This window comes from Pithys albifrons, chromosome 3 (genome assembly GCF_047495875.1).
Source record: "Pithys albifrons albifrons isolate INPA30051 chromosome 3, PitAlb_v1, whole genome shotgun sequence".
Taxonomy (NCBI): Eukaryota; Metazoa; Chordata; class Aves; order Passeriformes; family Thamnophilidae; genus Pithys; species Pithys albifrons.
In genome coordinates, this window is record NC_092460.1 from 5,042,847 (window position 1) to 5,070,758 (window position 27,912).

The window sequence follows — 27,912 nt, forward strand, 5'->3', positions numbered from 1 at the left end:
ATCCAGACTGATGGATCGGAAATTAAAGGCTCAGCAAGGCAATACTGCCATTGCTAGTCTCAGTGGTGACCACAAGGCTATCCTAAATCTGAGGGGTTAGAAGCACTTTGGGTGGCTGTGAGCCTTTGGTTCCACAGTGAACCCCATTCAAATGGAGTCCCTGTGCCTGACTGTCTACACATTAAATGATAGTGTAGATAAAGAATAGTTTGGTTTGTCTCTGTTCTAGAATTCTCCTTGTGTTTCTGGAGGGTGGACTTGTTTCCTTGTGTTTGAACTAAGTGCAATGTTTGCCTCCTGGGAAAACGAGTGTGGGGCTGAATTAGCTGCGAAAAAAGAAATCCCACAGGTAATTTTTTTTGTGACTGCACACCTTATTTTTGATACCTATATGAGGCAACTACCAGCAGCTCATGGGCCAAAATGAATGGGCATGGGTAACCTTGAATTATCCCAGTTTGGACATGACTTGAATCTAACCCTATAACAGCATGTTTTGTGATAGTTACTATAAAATATTAAATGAATACTGGAAATATACAGAATACTTTAACTATACAAGTGCCATATCATGAGTTTATAATGTGAGTGGGCAAACTCTAGTATACCCTCCTAAAGCTCACAAAAGTTTTCATTCAAGTTCAAATATTTTGTATGTAACTGGTGTGTGCATGTATATACACACACATATATATGTATCCCCTGTGTATATATAAATATGGACTATTGTATATAATGTATATGTATTACAGACTAGGAAATTTTAAGCAAGACACAGTTCTTCAAATGCCTTAAAGATATTGCTTACAATTAATTGGATTTGAAATTTATGCTCCGGCTGGATTTCAGTCAAACCCACAGTTCCTTGCATGTTACTGAGATGGTTCTTTTGGCTGAGAACTAAGGATCTACTCTGTCATGTAGAAAATTTATTTAAAAAATTAAATAATAAAGCAGTGACATAATTGACTGTGGATATCAGCATTTTGCATGCCAGTGAAAATCAATATTTGAAGTGTGGTTCCACTTTGAAAAAGGTCTGTATAAATATATTGTGTCCTTCTCATCAGAACTGTCTGGCTATGTGTTCAGGGAGACAACTCCTGTTTCTGCTGACCACGTATTATCCCTTCCTTTGTCTTTCCCTTCAATTGGTAGTGAAAAGAAAATGCAAATAAAGAAAACTTAGCACTTTTACAAATCCCCCATGAGTGATGGTTTTCTGGCAAGTCCATCACAGTGGTTCAGTTTGGCCTGATGTGAACAAGTGAAACTTTGGCTCTGCCTCATATCTGTGATGACCATTGGAAATGCTCAGCTGCAAGAGGAAAAGAAGGTTATGTTGTAACTCTAAAGTGTTTTATGTTGTCAGCTGTCATAGCAGAATCACTTTTGTACAGACTCAAATCTCCGTACAAGGGGAATTTAGGCCCCTACTACTGCATAGCCATAGATGCTCCGCTGCAGAGCAGAATCTACAACACTGAGGTTCTCTGGTCCCTCACATATCTAGCAGCACATATTAAAAGGAATTGTCTAAATCCCACCACTTTCAGGAAGACAGATAACTCATTTTGAACTACCAAGTAGGTCTACTCAGGAACCACATCCCTGAAGTGAAACAGTCAAGCCTTTCCTTTCAAGACTGGAGAAGAAGGCAAATATCAATTCATTCCACTCCCAACTTCCTCCCCCCGAATGGACACAAGATATAGTTAAATTTCTCATATTTTTCCTGATAGTGTCTAGAACATGGACATGAATCACCCTATATAGATGAAACCACAGTGCTCTCACAGAATATCCCACTTTTCAGTATAAATATTGCTTTGAAGTGTACAGGCTTCCTCTCTTCTCCTGCAGTAACCAACCTTTCATGGACTAATTATTTGTTTATCCTTGAGGTCAGTGAAGGCAAGGAAGTTCTGAACAGCAGAGAAGGCATAAAACCAGTTTGTGATGGTCATGTCTCCACGGGCATGTGGTAGACATCCACTTCAGTCCATGTTCTCATTACCTTAAGTTATGCTCTCAAAAGAGCAGATGATCTTCACAACATAGCAAAGTTTAAGCTTTAGATTTATGTTCCTCTTGGTTCTCTTTTTGTGCTCCATAGATAGTCAATTAACTCCAGCAAGAGCTTCCCAAGAGTAAAAAAGTCCTCTCTATTCCCAGAAGCCTTCTACAATGCCAGCAGACAGATTCCTGGTAATAAGGAGATAAAGGTTCAGCTATGTAATAAATTAAAGCTGAAAACACTCAAGGAGTTTTGATGGACATGGCTATGATCATTATCTCCCTTCCTTTTACCTGTCTCCATCTGTCATGGTCTGAGAATTCATACTTGCTCCACAGGCCAGATGAGCAGAAGAAATGTGACTTGTGGAAACCAGCAAGGCTTGGCAGAAGACAGACCCTGGACTGCCAAACCCTGTGAAAACTGACAACTTCTGGGTATGCCAGAGTTTGAGAGGCTTAATGTAGTCTCTGAATTTCGGTGCTTCTACTCTTAAACAACAGATAATTGGGATCTTAGAGAATAAAGCGTTGGGCTAAGTGATGAAAGAGGCAGGTAAGAGTGTAAATCCTGGCTGAATTCCCTGTTTTGCAAGCTTAGCAGAAAACCCTCCGCTTCTTCCTCCCCATCTGCCTGGTGTCAAGAGAGAGACTGATCCTTTCTCTCCCCACTTCTCTACCTTGGGCACAGTGCCACTTTTCTCTGTGGCTCTGAGAGGCAGGAGACATTGCTGTGTTCACCCTTCCCACTCTTTAGGGCTGAAGCAACCAAACAGGCTATTCCCGTAGCCATGTGTCTAACGGGTAGTGTGGGGAATAACCCTGGGATGAGCACAGTTCCTAGCAGGCTGAAGAGTTTGTTCCATGCTGCTTCTGCTGAATAAGATCATTCTGGGAAGAGATCTTTGGCACGGTCCACCTAGGACAAAGCAGCAGAGCCATTGTTCTTGTGTGATCATAGAAAAATGTATCTGAAATCCTTGAACATGCATGAAAAACCACCTAGAATGCCTTTATTATACCAGCTAAATATGAACACTTGGCTGACCATCATGGAAGAATGTAAGGAAGCATTTATAACCCATATAATTATTTCTAAGCAGCAGACACATGACTGAGCCCCAGGAGGTACAAAACAAGAGGTACAAACTTGCGCAACATCTGCAGTGTTGCTGAAACTGAGCGACAACTCAGGAAATGCAAGAGCACTTCTGCCCTGGAAATTTCACAATGATGGAAAGACTCTTGGCCAAGAAGAGCAGCAGGGCTGATGGTGGAAGAGGTAAAGATCACCCACGCTGAAGGCCAGCATGACCTCAGGGCTCTGCACAAGTCAAACTTGTTTAAGCTTAGTTTGATAAGAAAGGCTTGGTTTTAGCAACATTATCTATGTGGTTGTTGTTCCACATCCACAGCCTTTCTATCACATTACTTCAGTGCTGTCTTCCAGTCACATCCTGCCCAATACTGCACAAGTTCAAAAAAAAAACAACAGCACTGCTCTGGGCACAAACACGGGATTTTTGTGAAAAATGTAACCTTCATTTATGGTGCTATAACCCAGTTAGCTTGGTTATGCCATTGGGCCCAAAGTGGATTTCGTGAGACATACCAGACATGGGCACAATCCCCTTGTCGATGCAAGGCATCTCTGTTTGGGTGAAGGTAGGCAAGCAAAGCCATGGCACCACTGACTCATCACCCTCCTTGGCTCGGTGTAGGAAGCACCAGCACAAGGGCTGTGGCTCCCATTCAGCCTTTCAGGATGGTTTCTCATTCCCAACTGCTCAGTACGTGGGCACTGCAGCAGGATTTCACTTTGGGAAGAAAACGGGTGAGAACAAACACGAGGGGTATTTTTAAATAGCTTTGCTACCCAGACATCTGAACCTGGAAAGGTAGGGAGCAGGAAAAAAAAGCAGCTTTGGGGGTTGAAATGAAGGTGTCAGTCAAGGGGCCATGTGGGATCGTGTGGTTGGGAGATGGGAAGCCAAAGGGAGAAAAGATTTGGGTTTGGATTCTTGGGTTTTGATGCGCTTGTTCCAGGAGTCCCTTGGTACTTGGTGAGAGAGTATTTTAAAAATAGAGCATGTCATGCTGCCTGTATATTTGGGAGCTATTCAGTGCTTTAACAACTAAAAGAAAAAATTAAAGGAAAGGCTGTCCAGGATGAGATCTTTAGAGGTGGGAGTAGGGAAGCTGCTGGGTGGGATGAAGAGGGCTCAACCCCTCACAGCCTTGCTTCATTCCTCTCAAAACTGATGAGACATGTAAGGACGTGTTACAATTGTTGTTTCTTAAGTACTGCATTGAAAAATCTCCATCCTATTCTATATTGAAAGCTTTCTCTTATTTTTTTTAAAGAGGACAGTGTAGTAACAAACTGCCAAGAAAAGAAACTGTGGTGAGTCACTGAGGAAATTTAGTAGAAATGATAACACTTCACAAAAATGAAAATTATTACATTTACTGTACATGGGAACAATAAAAAGTCCTTTTTTATTGCTCTTGGAGTTGAATAGGAAGGGACTGACATTTCCACACTGGTATATAATATAATTTGCTTCCCAGCAGTTTGTTTTTCTCTTAAATGCAAGTTGTTTTGACAATTTTCTTAGCAATTCAATACACTTGTCAGAACCTGTGCATGGTCATTGTGACTATGTAGGAGTCTATTTTCCTGGCCTTTTTAATTTTAATAATCCAATATCTTATTTCTCAAAGGAAACTTAAGATTTCTGCCCAGCAGCATCTGGCAGTTTCTGTTTTGCAATAATAATAATAAAAACATGGAAAATACATGCAAAGTGTCTCTAACATCTTTTATGGCGGAGAATAAACAAAGAGATTTTTTTTTCCATTCATCTCTTCAACCATACATATCTGAGTAGTATACCTGTAGAAGACATCAAAGTTTAGTATGTTAAATATAGGAGTTCCCAGTCCTAGTCTCAGTGGAACATAAGAGGATGATGCATGGAGTAAAAAATTTAGTTACCTTATTTTTCATCTGTGGATTTGGTTGCTTTCCTAACTGTTTTTGCTATTTATGGAACTTGCATTATAACGAAGCCTGCTTTTCAGCTACAATGAATAGGACTTTCTGCTGCTGACTGGAGCTTTTCAATCTGGCATCATAAAGACAGATGAATAACAGTAATTTTCTAATATGTTGGTCAGTGATCTGAAGATTCACTTATTCAAGGTTCCTTGGGTAAAATAAAATTACATCTAGAGGACCAGCACAGACTAGATGAAGTACAGACTCCTCCAGGTAAATTTGTAGTTTAAGTAAGTGAAGGGCAAGATTTCCTGCCTATGGCATTTGAACTAATAAGCTTGGTAAGCCATAAGCAGGTCTTAAGTGGGTTTTCAGCCTTACATAGACAGTCTGGGTAGGTGAGAAATTTGCATTCTGTCTCAGATAGAAGCATGGATAAAAGCAAACCAACTTGTCTTGGATGGAGAGCGAAGCTCCTCTTTATGCTGCACAGAAATATGTTCCTTTGATCAACATAAACTAAAAGTCCAAGCTGGTAAGTTAGTTAAAGCTAGATTATGGAAAACTTTAGCTCTGTAAAACAAATTAGTCCACCTCAACAGAAGCCTTTTTCCTCATCTGTACCCAAATGGGGTCTTTCTCTCTTACTTTTTAGATATAATTTCCAATAGCCAAGGGCCTGGAGCAGAGGCCAGGGGACACGTACATGGTGCTTCCCAGAGATAAGAGAAGCTCCAAATAATACATGGAGAGTTTATTTTGGAGATGTTGTCTCCACCATAAGGACCATTTGGAGAAGTGGAGTTCTTGTTGAATAAATACAGCCCTAAGAAAGGCCCTTTGACTGAGATGTGCTAGTCAGACATGTTTAAGTTATGCTGCCTGACTTCAGAAAGAAGAGAAACTAAGAAGGGCAGGGAGCTCTGATACAAGGTATTAGTTAATCAGGCTCAAATATACATCTAAGCTTCTCATTCCTTCATTTGTTTTTCCTTTGCAAAGTTTTAACAGCGTTTTCTTTCCCATAACTGAGTTCCCCTGGACTTAATTTTCTAATGACAGAAACCAAACACACAAGTTGGTTTTACTGCAGAGGAGGACTCGCTCTAGTGTGAGAGATACATTACAACATGCAAGGGAGGAGTGTTTGTTTTTGTAAGGTTTAAAATATTGTTTCTTTATTTTCCACCCTAACTCTGAGAACTTTGGCATTTGACTAATTTACCATGCGTTTAAGGCTGGTAGCAATATTGGAAAAGAAATATGATAATCACATGCTGCCACAAAGCATTCTATACCTCGCTCTCTCTTCCAGCTCTAGTTTCACATGTGTTGGTTCAATGGAATATTCAATAGACATTTATAGGAAATAAATTGAGAGATGAATGTAAACCATATGGCATCTGGAGGTTTATTTGTAAAGCCCCTGCATCAAAGCTTTCTCCAGATCACACCATATTAGCTATGTTTTTCCAGTCCAGCAGAATCAGGAAGGTAACCACAGACTTCCTTGATGGAAAACACATGAAAAACAGAGCAAATCTAAGTATGTAGCTAAAGTAACTATTCAAGTAGCATCATTTAGAATAATTTTATTACTAATGTGTAAGGAGCATTGTTTAGTGATGAATTCCAAACCAGAACCCAAATACAAATTCATTTGCTAAGCATCTCAACCATTAATTTGTAGAACTTACAGATCATTAAAATGTATCAAACCACACAAAATCAATGTTTGTATTTTTAAAGTACATAAGACATTTACAAACTTTCTCAAAACACTGCAGTGAAATTACATAAAGAGACTTTTTCCACACAAAACATTTCATAGCCAATCTCATCCTTCTAAGTAATAAAAATTATTGATTGGGCTGAGTGAGAAGTTTGTTTTCGATCTTGTTTGTTTTTGTAAAAGAAAAAGTTTAGCTGCTCTCAATCTGAAATGCTTACTGTTTACTGGAGTTTGGCAACAGCCAGCATTGCATCTGAAGTGAAATTAAATTGTATTCTCAAGCAGTATGTTACATAAATCATTAAGAAATGTCAAAAGCTTTGTATATAGCTGTGTTTTGGGTTTTTTTTCAACTTTCCACTTATTTTCCAAAATAGTTTTCATTTTTCAATGTCAACCCCTTTTCAGCCACTTGGACCAGCTATAATGATTTGTGTGTTAAATTTGCTTGTCACATGAATATTTTTAATAACCCATTTAATATTTAATACACTGCACATATTTGATGGGCAAGTAAGTTACAAGGTGCAATGCCAACTCCCCATTAGGAGTCCCAGCAGTGTGAGTATTTACCTTGTGCCCTAGAAAAATAACCTCAAGAAAGTGAAGTTTGAGGGGTGGTTGATTTACTTTGCCTTAAGAAGCCTCATTCAAGAACCATTTTTGTCCAAGATGAAACAAAGGACTAGAGTCTGTTTCAGTACTTAACTTCTGGTAGACACTTAAGTCTCCTTGACTTTAATATTAAGCATGTGCTTAAAGACAGACATAAAATGCACTAGCATCTGTAGAAATCTTTCCACTGACTTTAATGTGCTTTGGATTGCACCCTGATATCTCAGCTCAAAATAGCTGTTATTACAGTAATAAATGATTTGTAAAGCCATTCTTCTGAATAGGTACATTTATACTAAGAAATCATAATGACTTCTTTAAAAACTCTAACACTGCAAATTGATACATTTGGAGTAATTGCTCTCCTCTTCATTAGGGTTTCACACTTCTGTGGTGCTTTCCAGACCAATAGTTTGAAATCTCATTATGGATTTAGATAAGTATTTCTACTCCCATTTTACAGATGGGCTAAAGGAGGTGGAGAGAGACAATGGGCTTCATCCAGTGTAGGAAGCTTCCTACTGACCCAGGTAGGTGTTGGACTGTAAGATCCAGCCTTCCAGAAGATATATGGGAACATATTTTACACCAAAACCTATGGAATTGTCTGTAATATATTGCTTATTTAGTAAAAAAAGCTTGATACTCCATCAAAGCACAAGATGTCAGAAAAAGGTTGTATTCACAAATCCACTCTCCAGTGATCTACCAACAAAGTAGTTAATCTGTAATGTTCTAGCATATTCTGGTGCAGGGAAGTGAGAACATTATTTTAAGAGCCTAGTTAAAGTCATGAATGAATCAATGAGCAGCATCCAGATCCCAACTGGAAATGCTCCCTAGTCCAGAGTGGAGGAAAGACCAAAGATATGCATTTGATAATGCCTCTTTAGGAAAGTGCAATGGCATCAGAGTGGTCTCATGGCACTGTACTATTAGCTACTTTCTAGGCAATTTTTTGATAGGAAGAATTTCTGCTTGGAAAAAAATGGCAATTTATAACATTGTACTGAAAGTGTTAGACTTCCTACCTAGATATTTTAATTCTTGCTAAGCAACCAGAATCCTGAGTAAGCAGCAGTGAAGTCAGAAATTAAATAAACCTTTGTGAAATCCAGATTTGGTTGTTTGAATTTCAAATACCTTCAGAGTTCAGGTAATGTTTGGATCGAGCATTTTCGCTTGAGCCCATCCTTAGTTAAAACTCCCTTCTCCTCATCAATCTCATTCATTCATCAACATACAGGTTAGCCTTTAAACATATGGCAGTCAATGAATGCCACTCACAAACCTTAGAAAATAAGTATGCAAGCAACATCAGTTTAAAAATATGCAGCTAACTGCTGGAAGCTATTAAAACCCAAATAAACAAAAGAGATTATACTTCAAAGAAATGTCAACAGTTTTTCCTCTCCTAGAACAGAGCAGTTTTCTTTGCTTCTATCCCCAGCCACATCTGGAAAGTGCTTACTGCTTTACATATCTCTAACGATAAAATTAGTTTATTGATTTTTCAGAATTTCCTGATAGATTTATACAATTTCCAAAACAAAGGTAAACTCACATCCCAGTTGAAAAAAACCATGGTGATAACCACAAAGAATTCACAAAATCATAAAAACACAGAGTTATGCAAAGGAACAAAACCAGTCACTTGCTAAATAATGCTGTATCTCTGTGACTACTGTTAGAGAGCAAGAAATTGCAATTTTAATTACTTCCTTGTATATAAATGAAAAAAAAAGTATCTTAAGGCTAATTATGGCTGATGCAAAGTTGAAATGAACCTTCATTTCCAAATAAATAGAAAGAGATTTTAAAATGAAATCTGCATATTTCATGGAAAGAATTAAGAAGAAAAAGGAATAATAAATCATGACTACAGATTCAAAGAGCTATACAAAAATTAGATCTATTAAAGTGTCTGCAACTCCGTGTAACTGAAAATTTAGACTTTAATTTCCACGATAGCAAATTGTGTCATTTTAGGCAGTCCAAATGTTGGATTTTTAATTTGCTTAAAATTCCACGTTTGTAGCAGCCAAAACCTTCAAAGACTGTTAATTTGATTTTGGTTTACAATTAACTAAGCAGTAGCAACTTAGCCTATAGAGAAGACTGCCAAGAAAAATGATATCTTTGGTAAATTACCAGGGATCAAAATGTGGACAACAGATTTCTCCCCTCCCATCCCTCCACCCCCTGACTATTTTTAACTAACAATGATAGTTTTGATAGAGTAAAAGTATTTCACAAAAAATATACTGACAAGGTGCAAGTTTTGCCAAACAGTCCAGAATTTCAGAAGTAGCAGTATATGTTTAAAGAAGACAAAAAACCCCCCTGAATGATTTAAGCATTAAATGTACAGCAAGTGCTCTGTAGTCAAATAAAAAGAAAATAAACTCTAAGAAGACTGCTGCAAAATGGGAAAAAGCAGGTCTAGTTTGTTTATTTATAAATTGGTAACAAGTAGATTCTTTCGCACTAACTAAACCAGACAGTAATTATAAACACAGATTGGTTAAATTCCCTGCACCCTATCAAAGGAAATGAGTTCCTCTCTTTTCCAAACACTGTCATTTGTTTATTGAGCCTCTTTTGGGCTTGATTTCATTAAAAACGATGTAAAGTCCACATCTGCAACTCCCAAAACAATGTTAACCTTGTTAAGCCGATCCAGAGTCCTCATAACAAAAAAATTTGCAGGCAACAGAACCAAGCATTTTTAAAGGGAGCCACTGGAATACAGAGCAAAGAATTTGGATTATTTTTGTTCCCTTACAGAAAACTTATATTACTATGCAATAGAACAGGAAGCAAACAGTAACCGCCTCAGTAGTTCTGGATAATTAGTTACCTAAATTCTCTGAGGTGAACAAAATGTACTTAGATGGCAGAACATTACTGCTTGTGTGCTGAAATAACACAGTAATCTTGGTTAAAACGAAAATCAGAAATACAGGAGGAAAAAGTCATGTTTAAAATCATTAGTCTTTATCAGTAAAGTACGACTGAGTTCCTCATTAGAGTAACATTTTTATTAAAAAGGGGGTGATACTGCTTGTATTAGCTAGAGTCAGATATCAGATTTCAACAAACTTTAACACTGTAGGCACTATTAAAACATCATTATTAGAGTTGCTATGCTTGAATGATTTGAACTAAAGTGAATTTCATGTATTTGTTGGAGGACAGGAATAATATTAATCCTGGAGCTTGAGCTGGTAAGAACTGATCTGAACTTTGCAGACAAAAAGTTAAGAAGCTTTGTCCTGAGCATTCTGGGTGTGGGGTTAGTGAAACTCAGTCCTGTACCTGCTGCTGCTGATATCCTGCTGGAAGAGCTGAAATGGGACTGAGGAGGTGGTGTGTGCAGGAGCCCCTGAGCACTAGGACCATTCCCCAACATGTACATGAAGAAGAGCCAAGGAGATGCTCTTAAACCTGGTGTTCCCCATGGCATGTTGGTCTCAAGGTAGCATGGCCAAAGCTTAAGAGCACTATGGGAATTACCCCTTCATGGGACAGATCCCTCTGTCCCCATGGGATGGGTGCCATGCCCAAGATGTGCCTGTGATTAAGGCTTGTTCCTAAGACTTCAGAGAAAAATGCATGCCCGGGCAGTGGGATCAAAGACAGAGTAATGTGCATCACCTAATGCTCCCTCACCAATTAGCCTGACAAACTGCAGATGTCTTCACAGAACACATTGTATTTATTTACTGATTCACGGCAGCACTGAGCAATTTCCTATCACACAGCCACCTCCTCTGGTCAGGTAATGCTGGGTATCTCCCACCTACAGTAAAGGCAATTCAAGTTAAAACAAATAGGTTCTCAAGAGGCAAATCCTCTTTCCATCACAGTTACCGTCATCCTAATGTTCCTGGGATCAGCTCCTTGACCATGCCTCCATGCAACATTTTCTTATGCATTCTACCTAAAAATTTAATTAGTTTTGTTCCTAATCTTACTCAGGTTCTCAAACAGGTTGAGTACTTTGATAAAATGATGACAGTGTTTGCTACTTATGCACTCTGGAAACATTTTACTGTACTGAATTGAAATACTTTCAATTTTTCAATACTATAATCTGAATAAAAATCAAAATATATCTGAAGACTATGTCTAAAATAAAATAAAGGAGGACCATCAAGAAGAGGGGAGCATATTAAAAATTCATTTTGATTTTTCTTGGTATATTATTCCCTCTGAATCCTTACATATAACTCTGACTCCATATTGAGATTTCCAGCTTGTCACAGGGAATTTGGGGCAATTAATGTCTTGAAAGACTGTGCTTTTAGAATAATCAGGTCAGGAACTTTGTCTTTCTAAATACTCTGCTGTTTCTCAGGATTATCAGTGGATTCTTGAAATAATAAGTTACAGTAACACTGGGCCAGATCCTCAGCTGATGCAAAGTTGGGTTTTCTTCATTAACTTCAAAGGGACTATGCTGATTTACACCAGCTGAGGGAAGATGTGGCCCACAGTGTCCAGGTGGATTTAAATCATACACATGAGAAATACCTCAGTACATCTAGGTTTGTGCTGAGGTTGAACATAAAAGGCCTGGGTAGCGGGAAATCCATCCCTTTTTATTTTTAAATGCTCAAATGTTTACCAGCTGACCTTCCCCTTTACTGCAGATCTGGGAATCAAGGTGCATACAATAAAGTTCAAACCAATCAACTGCTTTCAGCTGTTCTTGTGCAATGAATTTTTAAACATTTGATCATTAAGACCAATCTATATGCAGGTCAGTTTTCTGAACAGGATGGGAACAGTTTGGGAGCAGATGCCAGGGCACTGACTCATGAAGAGGGACTGTTAAAATAACACAGAGAGCACATTTATCTTGGGCCACCCATCAGGTGAACACTACCAAGACCACCTCTTTGCTGGATGGATGTACAGATAAGATAGTTAATCTCTAGCATAGCACCTTTGTTAATTGAACTGTGGCACAAAGGCAGGGCAGCACTCACCAGCACTGAGGTGGTTATCTTATTGCAGACAAACTTTGCAGATTTTACTCCTTCTCCTGTTGGTAAATTCTCTAGAAATGGCACTCCATGCTGCTATTTACTTGTTTATTCTACAAAGCTGCCTCATTAATGGTCATAAATATGTGGAAAAATTTCAGCTGTGACTGCTTGTGATATGTTCACTTCCAACATCTACTACTTTTAATTCACAGAGTTTGTGGTGGGCAACAGTCTTGGGCCATTGATCCTTATCTCTTAACCACTTCAGTTTTGTCAGTGGGTCACTGGCTGTACTCAAAAGCCCACATTCACCATCCCAGACATGTTACTGGGGACCTGGGTCATGACCTGCCCATCCTGAGCCCTGTTGTCTCACCTGGCCCACCTAGAGGGGAAGTTACCTAGAGATTAATCTCTCATTCAAAAGCAACAGGACTCAGACAAATCATAGACTGATAGAATGGCTGGGGTTGGAAGATCATCTTGTTCCAACACCCCAGCCACAGGCAGGGACACCTTTCCACTAAACCAGGTTGGTCCAAACCCAATCACACCTGGCCTCAAGGTTCACACAGTCATGTGCAAACTAAAGTAGTAGAAGAACAGGTGACTGACACAAGTCCACTAGAGCTAATTAAGCTCAGACACTCTTTAGACACTCAGGTACTGAGTGGTGTTGAATGGAGGCACAATTTAAACCTTTTGTTTCCTTGCAGTACATATGCAGAATATCTGGTCTTTATTTAAAGCCTTCAACCTTCGAAGCCAAGGGGGAAAACAGGCTAATCCTGGCAGCACTAGGGTTGTTCCATTTTGAGTTATTGGATCTGTAAAGGGGATGATCAGTGAAGTTTGCCTGATTTATCAGCTATCTTAGAAGCAGGTCTTCAAAGCCAGAGCTGCCGTGCTGAAAGCCCATTCCTAACTGTTACACAGGAATGTTTTTCAACTTGCCTAATCTATATGTTCATTGACTGAATTTCATTTTCTTCCAGTTCAGTGCTGATGATCGCCATGTACATGGTTGCTTTTGTGCAGACATCTCTGTGTGCATACAGTGTTGCATCTAAACAAAAGCATCTAAGCACCATCTAGCAAAGCTGCCACGTGAGTGCCTCTGGAAACACCAAACAATCATAAGGATCCAACTGAGGTGCTTTATTTGAGAAAGCATTTTGTAAGTCGCAAATATTTTCTGTCAACATTAACTCAATCCTACAGGTACTTCATCCAAGGCATGTAAGCAATTGATTATTCAAATATCTCCCTAAACACCATCTAACTTGCACCGAGTGCTAAGCCTGAGCCCTGGAAATGTCAGTACTGGACTGGAACTACTTGGAGAATTTGAACAAAAATTTTTGGAGAGCATTTACGGGTGCTGAAATCTGCCAAGGTTTTTGTAGCATGTCCAGACACTGTAACATGCTGGTAGCCAAACTAGAGAATATTTGTTTAACCCAAACAATAGCATTTGGGTCAAAGAACCAGTTGAATGATATGACTTATTACTGCAGCCTGACCCAAACCATACTTGCAACTGTATGGAGCAACAAGGAATAGGAAACAGCAAGTTGAGAGGGTTAGTCTCATTCTAACACTTGCTGAACACAACTCCTTGGCAAGTCACCCAACTTGTCTGTGCCTCAGTTACACTGTCTGAAACACTGAGATAATAACAATACTTAATCACCTTGGGAAAAAGTGAGAGATCCTCGAACAAAAGAAGCGATAAGTGTGAAATATTCATTATAATATTAAAGAACAGATGGCCAAAGCAGAGATCCAGTTAAAAGGACTGCACAGAGTTATAAGAAACCTCTTGCTGTGACGTATGCGCTTTACGATGTGCATTCCCTCAGACAATACATGATGAGTCGGCTGCAGCAGTTTATGTTCTGGATTAGAGCATACGCATAAATAAAGCTACGTTTTTATGTGATCCCAACAAATAAATGGGAAGCACGGACAGGAATGTCTAGCTGATGGAAAAATGAGACACCACAAACAAACCACAGCTTGATGATAAAAAAAAGAAGTCTAAGATTTATATGGCACAGCTGGCTATGTGTAGTGCTTTTGTAAGTCTACAGCATCTGGTCACTTGTTTTAAATGTCTGAAGAGATAGAGGCCTGAGCCTTGCACAACTGTGGAAAAAGAGGCAATGTCTCATAGTAAACCACACAGCCACACATTGCACAACACCCCAGCACACATGGAGATCTGCCTGACTCAAACACCAGGTGAGAAGGGGCAGGAGATCTCCTGGGCCAAAGGGCTCAACTGTCCATCTGCATGTCTGTCCTGCATTCAGGATAGCACAGACATCCACGCACCTACGTCTTTCTGAACAAGATGTACTGGAACTGGGGCACGTCTTCTAGAAGGACATCCAAGCACAAATATAATTGACAACAATTTTACCATCTCATTTCTATGAGCTCCACTGATTTAGAGTTATGCTGTCATACATCACTGGAGAACCTGGCCCATTGTCCTTCAGCAGCTCTATGAAACCACCCCAAAATACCCTAGGTATCTCTTTCTGAACATGAATGGTGCTTCTTTGTCTTTAAAAACAGGATGAAATGATAAACCCTTTTGCAGAGAGAGTAGGAAAAGGACCATCTTCATGCTTTACCTGCAGAGTACTCAAGCCTTCCATTTTTATCAGATTGTATTTTTACCCAAATTTTCACAAAAGACATGTTGCACAACAAAGTGTGGGAGAAACATGCTCCCAGCTGTGGTGTGAGTCACCCAAGAGAAGAGAGAGGGTGGGGCTTGTTGGGCTACAGGGTAGCACCAGGGCAGGACCACAGCAGTGGTGGGGATGGCCAAAGGGTGGTGAGAAGGGAGGAGGGCAGGGACATTTTATGTTTGCGTATGAAAAAAGTCTATGGAAAGTCAAGGGGTTGAACGACACAAATAATAAATAAAGTGCTGAGTTGTTCCAGATCACAAACAAGTCCTTTGCAACAGTAGGAACACAATGAACACAATCAGCTAAATACCTAATTTGTGCAAGTTGTAACAGTCAATGGAAGAAGTTTCTAAGACTTAAAAAAACTGCCATGCTCTCACTGGAAAGGTAAGATGTGGTAGACCCAATCTCTTATTTTTTAAACTTCTCACAAACCCCCAAAGGTTTGCGCTCCCTTTGTTGGTTTTAGGAAAGAGATTTGGTTTGGTTTTGTTTTCCCCACAAATATCATCCTTCATTTTGTTCTGACATCAGTGGAAGGACAAAAAATGCATTTGTGTGACGAGATGTTATTTACACTGAAGTTTCTCTTGTTTAAACAAGAAAATGGACGTGCTAATTTCAGCTCCATCCCAAATGCAAAGAAAATGAATAAACATTTAATAAACCAACTGCCAAACTGGAGGAAGATTAAAGTATTTCAGTCCTGCTGAAGGAAATACCGCAACCAAGAGGGGGATAACACTGCACACACAGAGTCATATCTCAGATATCTCAGTTGGTGACTGCAACATTGTTCACCAATTTACAGAAACCTACACATCAAAAAATGTGCATTGCTCATAGTATTTTCTAGTGCACCTACTTTCCCTTTAGCATTGAAAAAAAAATTAAAAATTGAGTAAGATGAAAAAGCCCAGTTGCAAAACTAAACCAGATGAGTGTGAGTCTGAGATGATATAGAAGACGAATAAGAAAAAAGTGTGACAGAAGGATAGATCAAATTCTTGCCATTTTTTTTCCTTTGGTGTTAATTATTTACAATGTATGTTTCTTATCTACAATCTGTTTTTCACTGCATCTTTATTCAGCACAAGGGAGCCCTGATCTTGGTGGGTTTTTAGCTGCTACTGCAACACAAATACTAAAATATGATATCAGATACACTTGTTCAATTATTAATTTTTAGGAACAGAATGTAAAGTCATTCATTATCTGCAGAATATGAAAGCCTTTTGACTTAAATAATACTAATGACTTAGAAGCTTGTTGGAACAAAATGTCTACACTTTGGCCCTGAGAGGAGGCTGAATCCAAGGTCTCTGTGCCTAACACGTGACCAAACCCAACATTCCCAGTTCAGATGAGTGAAAATTGATAGGTGAGGCAACCTATTTGTCAGGCATTTGGTTTGGTAACCTTGAAAGTAAAAGGTGGCTTTCCAGCCTGCATCCATAACCACAGACTAAGGCATTGCATGGCCATAAAGCTCCCACTTGTCGCAGCTGTTGGAAGGGTGTCTGGCTGACCCACAGCTCTAACATATTTGACAGCAGCACTGGTTTGACATCCCCTGTTTGAACTGCTGGCTCCCTGTCCATCCCCCTCCCTGCCTGGCTGAACTTGTTTGTTACTGGCTCCCAGCCTGAGACTTGTGACACTGCAATTAAGCTGGGGTGGCATGCAGAGTCTGTAGGTATTTTAGCCATTTTGCCAAAGCTAGAAAAATCCTGACTGAACTGGAGCAGGAGAACAATTTGCTGAAACATCACCTGGAGCAGGAAGTTATTAGATGCTTGAGTGACTTCTAGAACAGAAAACTATGTATGAATATGTACACGAGGCAAAACAGATGTTGTCTTGACCTCTGCACACTGGAATCTTATAGCTGCTCTGTTTACTCTCTGCTGTCCATAATGCATCTTTAAGCCAGGTGCTACCACTTATCAGGTATCTACATCTCTTGTTTAAACAAATGTTAACTGAACTTGACAGCAAAGGGGACCCCTGCAGCAAAATCGGCAGAAGACAGCTTTAAAGCTACCTTCAGTTGTTAGTCCTGAAATAGCTGAAGTTTTGTGTGACTAGGTAAGGAGTGAGGGTAGAAAGTTAAACTTTTGACCCCATCTCCGTGGGACTTCATACACTGTCTGCCAGGTTCTCTGGGAGGATGTAAGACTCAGCTTTGCAGGAAGAAGGAGAGCTGGTCTTCCGGAACTGGCAGGAACCATGCTGTGGACTCTCTCTCCTGCCCACCATCCTCTCCAGGGTCCTTTGAACCAGCAGATCTCTTCTAGGGCTATCACTGTAACTACTGATTGCATCATAATGACTTCTAGCATCAAAAACTACTCCTTGCATCGTAGTGATTGCCTGCACCATGGCTTTGGCCACCATCTTTCCCCAGGGCCTTGTCCTTGTCTCCACTGAAGACAAGAGGGCACTGCTGGTCACGCTGAGCCTGGGAGCTGAACACCAAGCTCCCCCAGTCATGCATCAGGGTTTCTCTTTCATTTTTTATTTGAGTTTTTTTTTCAGTGACAACTTACATAAGAGCATTATGGCAAAACAAGGCCAGAGAGCTCTAGTGCCTGGTGAGGCCACAGTGAGACCTTACACCCAGTCCACCATATCACTATGGCAGCAGAGCATCTCCACCAAGGGCTGTGGGTTTCTTCAGTCTCTGTGCTCCCTTGGGAAATCACACAGCCACTGACAATGGGTGTGAAATTAAACTCTCACCTCTCTGTTAAGGGCAGCCCTATAAATGTTCATCCATGAAGCAAAGACAACAGGCACTTAAAGAAGGTTTTTCAGGAAACTTCTGAGTCTTCCTCCTTCCTTCTCTCCTTCCAGCTCCTGCAGAACACAGGAGATAAAGGGTCTGCAAGGAATAGAGCTGCTGAAGGAAACACTATCTCTAGCAAGGAGGTCAGTGTGATGAGGTTGCTATCAGCAGAGAACCAGGCAGCACAATCAAGGCAGAGCCAACTCAAACTTCATCCATCACAACGGATGTCATGACAAGTGCCCTGCTTTCAGAGTGGAACCACAGACTTTTTGATACTCAGTGGATAACAACTTACAGGACCTTAGCACAGCTATTTCACCATTAAAATGCTCCTGGGGAGATAAACATTCTTCTTATATAAATAAATAATCCTCTTTCAAAGCTAACTTTGGATTGAAATTGGTCTTCTGATAGATTGGAATCAGTTTTTCTAAAGTGTCTATCAGTAACTCCTCAAAACTGCATCAGGAACTCAGAAACAATCCAGCATGCATTAAATGATCAGCTATCAATATTTTAATTAAAACTGGTTAAATGCCATAGCAAAGAGGTACTGGTACCACTGACAAATGAGAGAACATCCTGAAACTCTGTCAGGATCCTGCTACTCAGTTGTTTATGAAGAGTTTAGGAAATCCTAAAATCTGGAGGGCAAGGACTTGGATTCATTATTAGGGATTAAAGCCCTGAAGTTCATTTCAGAGAACCAAAAGAAGTGTTTGTGTAGAACCAAGGGAAGACACTTTACTAAACTTTATACAATGGGAAATACAATGCTAGCTTTTTTGTATTCTAACAAAACAATGTATCCATCCAGTAAAAAGCATGTAACTATCCAAAAAATGTCTTTTGGATATCAGAAATGGATGTGGGATGAAATTTATGTGCTTTTCTCCAGACTGAGAACACTGCCGGTTTACACCTAGAGCCTGATGCCCAGGATCAGCTTTTTGCAGCTACACTGAGCTGTGTCTGCAAGCGATTCCAAGCTCAAAGTTAAAGGTCATTAAAAAAATCAAACCCCTGCAGAGGTTTGGGGTGGGTACATGCTGAAATAATCACCTAGAGAAAAACATTCACTTGAACTATAGTTTTCTGTCTAACATCCTTCCTTCATAGACAGTCCTTTACCCCTTGTCACCTCATCAGGAGACAGAAAGGCAAGAAAGACCAGGTCAAATACCTCCACTATCACATGGAAGACAATTTCTAGAACTCATTTGTTCCCAAGGTTTCTTCCTTAATGCCCTGCAGAAAGAAGGTCTGGTACAATGAGACTTTGCAAATTCTTTCAAGTAACACAGATACATACAAAGGAAAATCACACTGAAAGTACGATACCTGATCTTAGATGGTAGTGGTGGACTCAGCACATTGTCCAAAATGTAGCAAATTACTGCTGAAACCGATGAATACTCTGGATATCCTATATATGCTTGCACAATGTATACATATTCCTTCCTGCCTTTAGCTTAATAAGCTCCCCTTTGCTCCTTTGCCACTAATTTACACTGGGGACTTCTACTGATGTATGCTCACAGATCTGTTACACACTGCAGGAAATATTCCTGTGTTGACTGGTCTACCCAAATCTATTCTTGTTCTTCCAAGAAGAAAAGACATTAAATTTCTTGGGGGAAGGGAAAAAAAATCTATTTAATGGTATTGGGAGGACTGGCATTTTACAAAACCAATTAAGATTTCTCCCAGTATGTTTGTTATGTAATAGGCCATGAGTGTGTCTGGTATCAGAGTTCAAAAGTGATCCCAACCTCTGAGACTACAAATCTCTTTGTAGAAAGGTTATGTTGCTCATCTCAAGAAACTCTCAGGCTGTATAGCATTAGCAGTGTTGTCTGCAGGATGGCACAGCTTGTCTCTGCTTTAAAACAATCGCAACAAAGAGGAAGTAATTGCCAAACTGAAGAACACTGATCACAGAAACAGGTAGATACACCTTTTCCATCAAAACCACAGGCAGATGTTGGGGAGAGCAGGGGGTGCTATGTAAAATATACTATGCTACCCAATTATCAGAGGTCTGAAATTTCCTGATGAAATGGAGTCTCATTCAGTTCCCTTTCTCACACTGTCCATTTTATCCTGGTCAAGAGGGAAGGGGATCAGTGAGAGTTCACTCACCCCCTGGCCACCAGCTCAAATGATGGGAAATGGCTGATGTGGTCATCAAAGAGAAAAAGGAAGCCTGTAGTGGACAATATAGCAAGTAATACCTGAAACAGAGGCCATATCTAGGCCAGAAATGACAAAATGTTAGGCAGTTTAGGTTGGTTTTGGGGATGAGCAGACTTCAACCATGGCAGTCTCATTCCTTATGTGATAAACTGTGCAGTCAGCAGAACTACAGACTGCCAGAAAAAAAGCATCACTAACACTCAGGAGGTTTTTAGAACAGGACAGCTTGTTCCTGCTGCAAAAGTGGGAACACTAAATGAGCTCAATAATTTCAGTCTCTAAACCTGTCGTTACCTGCCCTGCTGCTGATAGTGCTGTTATCTTGTTACTTCTGCATGCGTGCTTCCTTCAAGGATTTTAGTGTTATAGCTCTGAAAGGATATCTGGTTTGCTTAAACATCAGCAGACTAAAAAGCTAAACTGAAACAAAAAACACACCTATAATGACATGAAAAGAGTTGTGCATTTCAATGAATGGAGGACATACACTCCACATAGACCTGAGTTTAGTTACAGAAGAGTAAAGATGAGCACCAGATCCACTGAGTGTATAATTTACCAACCATTGAGGCTTTGTTAATATTCCCCTTTTACAGATTTTTTTTGCATAGTCTGATTAGCTAATTAAAGTTGTAGGCTGTTTCCTTTCAATCAGAACTGTGAGTGTCTACCAGGTGCCAAGCATCATGACATGCAGAAAGGCAGACGAGGGCAGAGATGGAGGGGTGCAGAAGAGGCTCAGCCTAACCAGATTACCCCACTCTCAATGAGCTAAAACACTGGGTTTGGACATCCAAACTGTCCTGGCAAGATGTACACCTTCCTGAGAAAACAACCCAAGCACCATGGAAAAGGGGTACAGCACTGGGTGAGAAAAACAAATATACCACTGACAAATTTGCACTAGCTTCATACAAATGTGATTGGGTTAGATGAGAGGAATGACGACCCCTGGATTAGCATCCCTTGGAGCAAACTCATCTCCAACAAGCTCTTGGTGGATGTGCTGGCACATGAGCAGATACCTGAGCCTGATCTAGCTGAGCACAATGTCTTCTAACCTGAAAATCCTTCCTGACATCTTCACCTGGAGCTGTTTGCAGCATTCACCACAGAAAAGTGGGTTTTATTGTTAGCAAGAAGCAGTCAATAAAGAACTGATTCACAACCCTTCATAGAGCAAAACCAGTACCAAAATAGGTAGTTTCCTGTGGCTGTACAGCACTGCTTTCTGCTTAAGAAAAGGAAAACAGTTTGGGAGCTCTTTTGGATCAACTGACTCAATGCTTTCTTTGTTGTGCTCCTAAGCAAATAACCTGTGTAGGTCCCAAACAGGGTGAGGCAAATCTTTGGTCTGAAAGATGATTAGAAGGTACTAGGTTAAGATATGAAGGTACTTGGTACATCTAAAAGTACTGTGTTAGGATTTAAACAGAAAATGGGGTCTCAAAATCCATGTCCTCACCAATTTTATGTATTAGTTCTGAAAAAAAGGTTTAAAGGTAAAGAATAGCACCTTCAAGATACACTTGGCTGACACAAACACTAAAAATGGGGTGTGGTCTGTGGCAGGGGTAGCTGAGGTAAAAATTTCCCGCTACTCTTCCAAAATCACTGGAAATTACTGTTCAAGTAGAAATTGGCTGAGTTACCAATCAAAACAATTTAGATTGAAAAAGGCAATGTGGTATAAAACTGAGCAGTTTTTGATCCACTGCTGAGGTGACCAAAGTACAAGATAAAAAAGAGGAAATGATCAAGGCAAGACAATCCAGGACTTCTAAATTTAAGGATAAGCTGCAAAAATGCTCTACATAGGTACAGGAAAGCCTTTAAATATTTAACTATAGCTGCTTTAAATGCAGATTGGGCTACATTTTCTTGGCATCACGGAATTTTTTTCCATTTCAAGGCTAGCAAAACTCCTGGAATCTTACCAATAGCCATGAAAGATTTAAAAATTTGAGTAACTGTGGTAAGAATGTTCATAGCTGATAAATAGGAAGAAAACATTTGGACTGTCTTACTGTTAGTCCTAGTGTTTCACAAATTTCTTTATCTAGAATTATGGCAACTGGAAAAGACCTAAGCTGATATTAAAATATTTAACCAAGAGTTCAAACACACATATTTTATAGAGTGGTAGTAATATTTCTTTTGCCCATTGGAGCTCACAATGTTAGTTTGCTTACAACCAGAGGGATCCAAAAAGAAATAATGCCAACACGCTCAGCATATTTCTAAAATATTTTTTCCGCTAAAATGTGCGTCATTCCAAAAACATGTCTGAGTGGTTATATTTTGGGTGAGGAACAAAATCAGAGAAAAAGTGTCAAATACATCTTTATACTACAATATTTCACAGTCTATTATATGATGGTTATTTACACAAACAGAAGCTTATTATGTATAAAGAGCAAGGGGAAGAACCTTATGTTTAAGAGTTGCTAGAGAAGACCAGCAAAGCTATAGGTAAATTGGGTAAGTCATTTAGGTCAAACTAGATCATCAGGCTGGCTAAATCCTGAGCTGGCATCACACCAGTATAAGACTCCTCCTTCCTTTACAAAGCCTTCCACATTCATAGGACAGACATATTTAATTTTGTATGTTTGTTCAGTTCATCACTTCCGAATTTTGATTTAGACACTGGACACAGGTGACACAACTGCTCCCTCCGCAGTTCCTGCAGGTCCCTGCTTTGATTGCATCAATCAAACCACAAACCTACTTGTTGCTCTCAGGTGGAACAGGGCCGGTGAATCTCACCACTCACCCTTCCTGCTTCTCCTGAAGGTTGGCTAGATTGTAATGGGGCTGTGTGTGTGGCAGGCCCCTGTAAATTGCTGAGCTTCACCTTCAGGGAGGGACGCCTTGGAGATCCATATCTACCTGTCAGTGTGCCCATAGACCCACCTGCACCCTCTGCGCCGGGCAGGGCTCTGGTCCCATTGACAGCTCCCTGGTTCCTGGCTTGCCTGGGGTGCTGAGCAATTCCTGCTACCAGAATTTTCTGTGGCTGCAAATTTCCTCTTTAATAATTTAGCTCAATAGGTAACATGTGACTGCAGGAATTTTGGCACAAGGATTAGGAGTTAAAATAAGAGAGAGCAAAGGGAAAAGGTTACAAGGGCTAATCTAAAGTGATGCTAAAGGCTTCACATGGTGATGAATAAAAAGGAACTTGTAAATAGTGGTTTTGATAGTCTTTTCTTAGATTTATAAGTGACATTTCCTCCACTTCACCTTACTGCAATAATAACACAGATTTGCTATGCTATATTTTTCTAGAAATCTTGTAGGACACTGAAAGCTGATTATATCCTATTCATCCTTGCTGCATGCAGCAGAGTGTGTTCTTGGACTTTTAAATTTTTCCATTTGGGGGAGTAGAAATTTCTCCTCTAAGACCCAATTAATCATTGCACGCTGTGAGGCACCTCTAATGTACAGATTTAACGAGACAAGCCTTCCTGGTTTAGTTTTTTCCACCTTTGAATAAGTACTCCTTGACACATAAAAATCAAACATAAACAGAGCTAGCACCAAAATCCATGTTCTTGGAACCGCACCTAATTTAGAACTGTAAGAACTTGGGAATGTTTATATTTCATCCCTAAAGTCTTCATCTGTTTATATCTAAACTGCAATCTGAACTTAGACGCAACTACAAGACTCAGTGAAATAGGAGAGTGTTCCCTTGAGCTGTAGTCCTGGAAATCCACCATCTTTTTTCTTCATTAATATCTAATCCCCATTTAGCGAGAATTTAGCTACTTTTATCCTGATGTGAAACTTCAGGGCTGCCTATTTCACTCTGCTGCCTGCTGCTTCTAAATACAGCAGTGCTGGTGGTGGAGGTGGTGATTGTGAGTCATAAACACTCTGTCATTGTAACATGTCAGATTTGTCCAAAAGAAACATATTTTTATATCTTAGATTATTTTATTATTAGTTTAAGAAGGTTCGTTTAGCTCCTAGCAAAGCCATGAGGAAGAATTATGCACTTAAGCAGTTCTGTCTCAGATGTGTAATGCCTTGCAGTCATTTAACATGCTGAGACAAACAAGAGAATCCCAAGAGTGCTCATCTACTATGGGACTTATTTCATACTGCATCAATAATGTAAATTGAGATGTGAAGATAGCTCCTTGTTTTTCTAAGGTATGATTACACTAGTGCAGGCAACATCCACTCAACTTGACTGGAAACACTGGAGTCAGCTCCCTGATAAAAAACCTGGCCCATTCTTTATCTGAACAGAAGAAAAAATTATACTGTCAACAGGAAATCGTTGGGAGCAGCTTGGCCTTGTGAGATCAGTTGTTTGCTGCGATGTTTTCCAAGCCCCAGGTGAAGTGTTGAAAAAAGCTCAATGCAGGGGTTAATATTCTTGCTAAAATGTCTTTGGAGAATAGTTTTTGTTCTTCTCAGAGGACTACCCTGGCCCCCATTTAATCACTGTGGTGATTGGCAATTCATTTAAGTAGACCTCACACAAATTAATTCAGCTGGATTTTTTGAGCCTGTAAGGACTCACCCATGGAAAACTTGCATCATCTTAGCTTGATACTTTTGGTGGAAAATGGAAGTTACCAAGAAATTTAGTTTTTCTCAGCGTGACCTTTTATCTGCCCTAGTAAGACACACAACATTATGCCTAGTTAACATCCTGGTGCAGTGCCCATATCTACTATTGTACAATACATCGAACAAACATAAAAGACATCAATCAAAATCCTCAAAATGTCTTTTTCTGCCAAGATGCATAAACGTTTCCTATCTCCCATCAAATTATTTTAATTACAGCTGCTGAGCTTCATAATTATTTTTAGCCAGGCTGGCTTTTCTGTTGTTATTGAACATATGATATGCAATATATTGCATTTATACATCCCACTGGATTTTGTTATAGAAGAGCGACTCCTGTAGCTCTGATGGAGATTGGTTTTCTGTTATTATAAAACCATTTGACCTTTTGCTGGAAATTTTCCACCTTTACTATCTCGCTAAAGATTTGGAGAGGGCAAGGCATAGAGAAAAGAAATTTTTTAAGCTCTCTCAGGTTTTTTCCTCCTATAGCTTTCTTTCTTCTCCCCAAAATGTTTCATACAGATGAGGGTTTTTTTATAAAAAAATCCTATATATCCAAAACAAACAAAAATGAAACATGATATGGACAGATTCTTATTGACAAGAGCAGCCAAATCCTTTTTTTAATCATGACTTGTTATAATCCAAGATCATAGAACCAGGATCTTTATCTTTTCATGATTTTTGTTTTCAACTATGCATCCTGAATTTTTCTTCAATTTAGGGTCTCTCCCTGCAGGTAATAAAACATAAGGTAATTATTGAAAGAAATAAAAAAAAGCTTGACTTCAGCTGAGTAAAACCAATTGGGTTTCAAATATATACCAGCAAGAGTCTGTATGTTTGAGTGCTACTGAAACAGATGCCATTCATAACATGACAAGAGTGATCCTCTTCTGAAAGACACTCCTAAATGTGCAAGTCACTTACCCAGGAAAAATCTGTATTGCATTTCTAAATGCAAAATTACAAGAGCTGACAAAACATGAAAGTTTCATCATGGTAGATGAGAATGTGCACAAGAAATCCAGAGGAATTTATTGTTACTCAACATTTCAACTGACGCTCTTTAATGTGTCTTTGGGGAGCAGATTTGTCTCTGCACTCTATAGAAAACCCATGTGCTTAAAGAGGTTGGCTTACAGAAACCTAGTAAATAATATAACAAACAGCTAGTTAGGCTATACAGCAACATGAGCAAATATGTGTTCCTTCTACCCTGCTGATCCCAAAAGAAAAGGTGTCTTTCTTTACTCTTAAAACAAGTGTTGCTTTGCCCAGGAACTTCCATGACACAGAGGGATTGGCAGTTGATTAGAAGAGTCTTTGTCCCTCTTTGCTTGTCATGGGCCATGCTTGAGCAGGTTTCTTTACATTTCAAAACATTACAGGTTGCTTGCAGATAGAAACTTTGATACACCTCTCCCTGCCAAGTAAGAAAGGCTCTCAGCATTTATCATTTTCAAGGATCTGTCCAAAAAAGGACAAGAAAAGTACACAGCTAATATTTTTTAGACAAAGGATTTTAAAAAGTAAACAAACAAAAAAATGTCCTTTTGGCTGAAAGGAGACACAATTCCATTTGTATTTGGATAAGGTCAAGAAAAATTTAGCAGCCTTAATGTATTATTAAGAAAGACACAAGAGAGGAAAGGGAGGACATCCAGCTCTCAGTCAAGTAAATACTAGTCAAAGATACAGCACAAAAACCCTGGTGGTAGATACAGAATCACAGGATACAAACAAACTTAAGAAAACAAACTGAATGAACTACCCTAAGCTCCATCCTGCTGGACATGGTACCTTATCTAGTAGTTTAAGGACTGTACTTGATACTGCTGTGTAAATATGACATTGCTCAGTGGATTTTTAATGTCATTAGCTTTCCGTATATTACTCCAAGACATTTTACTTATTAAACCAAAAGAAACATGGCAACATTTCATACAAACTTGTTAGGGAGTAGTTCTTGCCCTTGTACTATGCATCATTAGTACATACTGCGAGTAAAACAATTGCTGCTGCAAAATTCAGGAGCAAAATGACATTTGTAGGGTTGGTAAAGAAATTTGAGAAAAGGTTTCTGAAAATGGACAAAATTGACCATAACCCATCTGAAGTAAAAAATATGAGTTAGAGATGTGATTTTGCATGAATTTACACATCAAGTAATTAAAATGCAAAGGCCACAACCTCTAAATGTGGAACTCCAGTTCTGATAAAGACCTGGTTTTGATTCCTTCTACATTATATTCAAGTATTAAGCTGTAAACTACAGAACAAACTCATCCTAAGATGCTCAGTATATTTAGCAGGTGCACTTTTTTATTTCAGCCTGCTGTTGTCTGTGTGAGAATATTGAGTTCTGGATCCGCACTTTGAAAAGTACATTGAAAAATTAGGCAATTATAGTAGAAAGTCATAGGAAACATTAAAGAAATTGAAAAAGATGCTGTCTCATGGAAAAGCTCATTTAGTCTAACTCTGACAGGATCACAGAGCAACTTTATCACAGTCTGTAGGAATTAGACAGATAGTCTGAGAGAAAGAAGCTGGAAAGTTCCCTGACAGTGGGACCACTCACCAGCCTCACATCAGGTTGCAATGGATCCTCTTATTGCTAGAAGTTTTTAAACTGAAACTTCCCTAATTTTTTTTTCTGGTTCTGCTTTTTTCAGACACAGGTTATAGAGGAAGTCACAATGAGTGGAACTCTCTGCCCTTGCCTGTATTTTACTGCCAGCATCTCCAGTTCTCACTGATGATCCCTGGGCATTTTTGACTTGCAAGAAGCCTATTAAAAGATCATGAGCTACAGCACCAACTCACACCTGTCATCTGGGGTGGGCAACTGCTCCCAGTGTTAGGAAACACGGCACAGTGAGATTATTCTAGGGTCAGTTTTACCAGATCAGCTTTAACCTTCTGCATATGGACACCTTATTCTGTTCCCACTGGCATGTAAGTGGGTGCCACTCTCACTGACCGGGTTGTCTTTGTACTAAGAAAGATCTCAAATTCTTCCTGGATAAGAAAAATCCTCCACTGACCCTAAACTCTCCTGCCTCCACAAAGAATGTTCTCCATGCCATCTCCAGGAAGGATCCCTGCACAGCCTCCCATCCACCTCTTGGGAAAGCAAACATATGAGGATGTGGCCCTACGCCCTAATATCATATATAACACTTTTAATCATCTCAACGATGAAAACTGCCATGTAAGCTCTTTTTATCTCCTGGCTACTTTCATATTAATATATTATCTCTCTG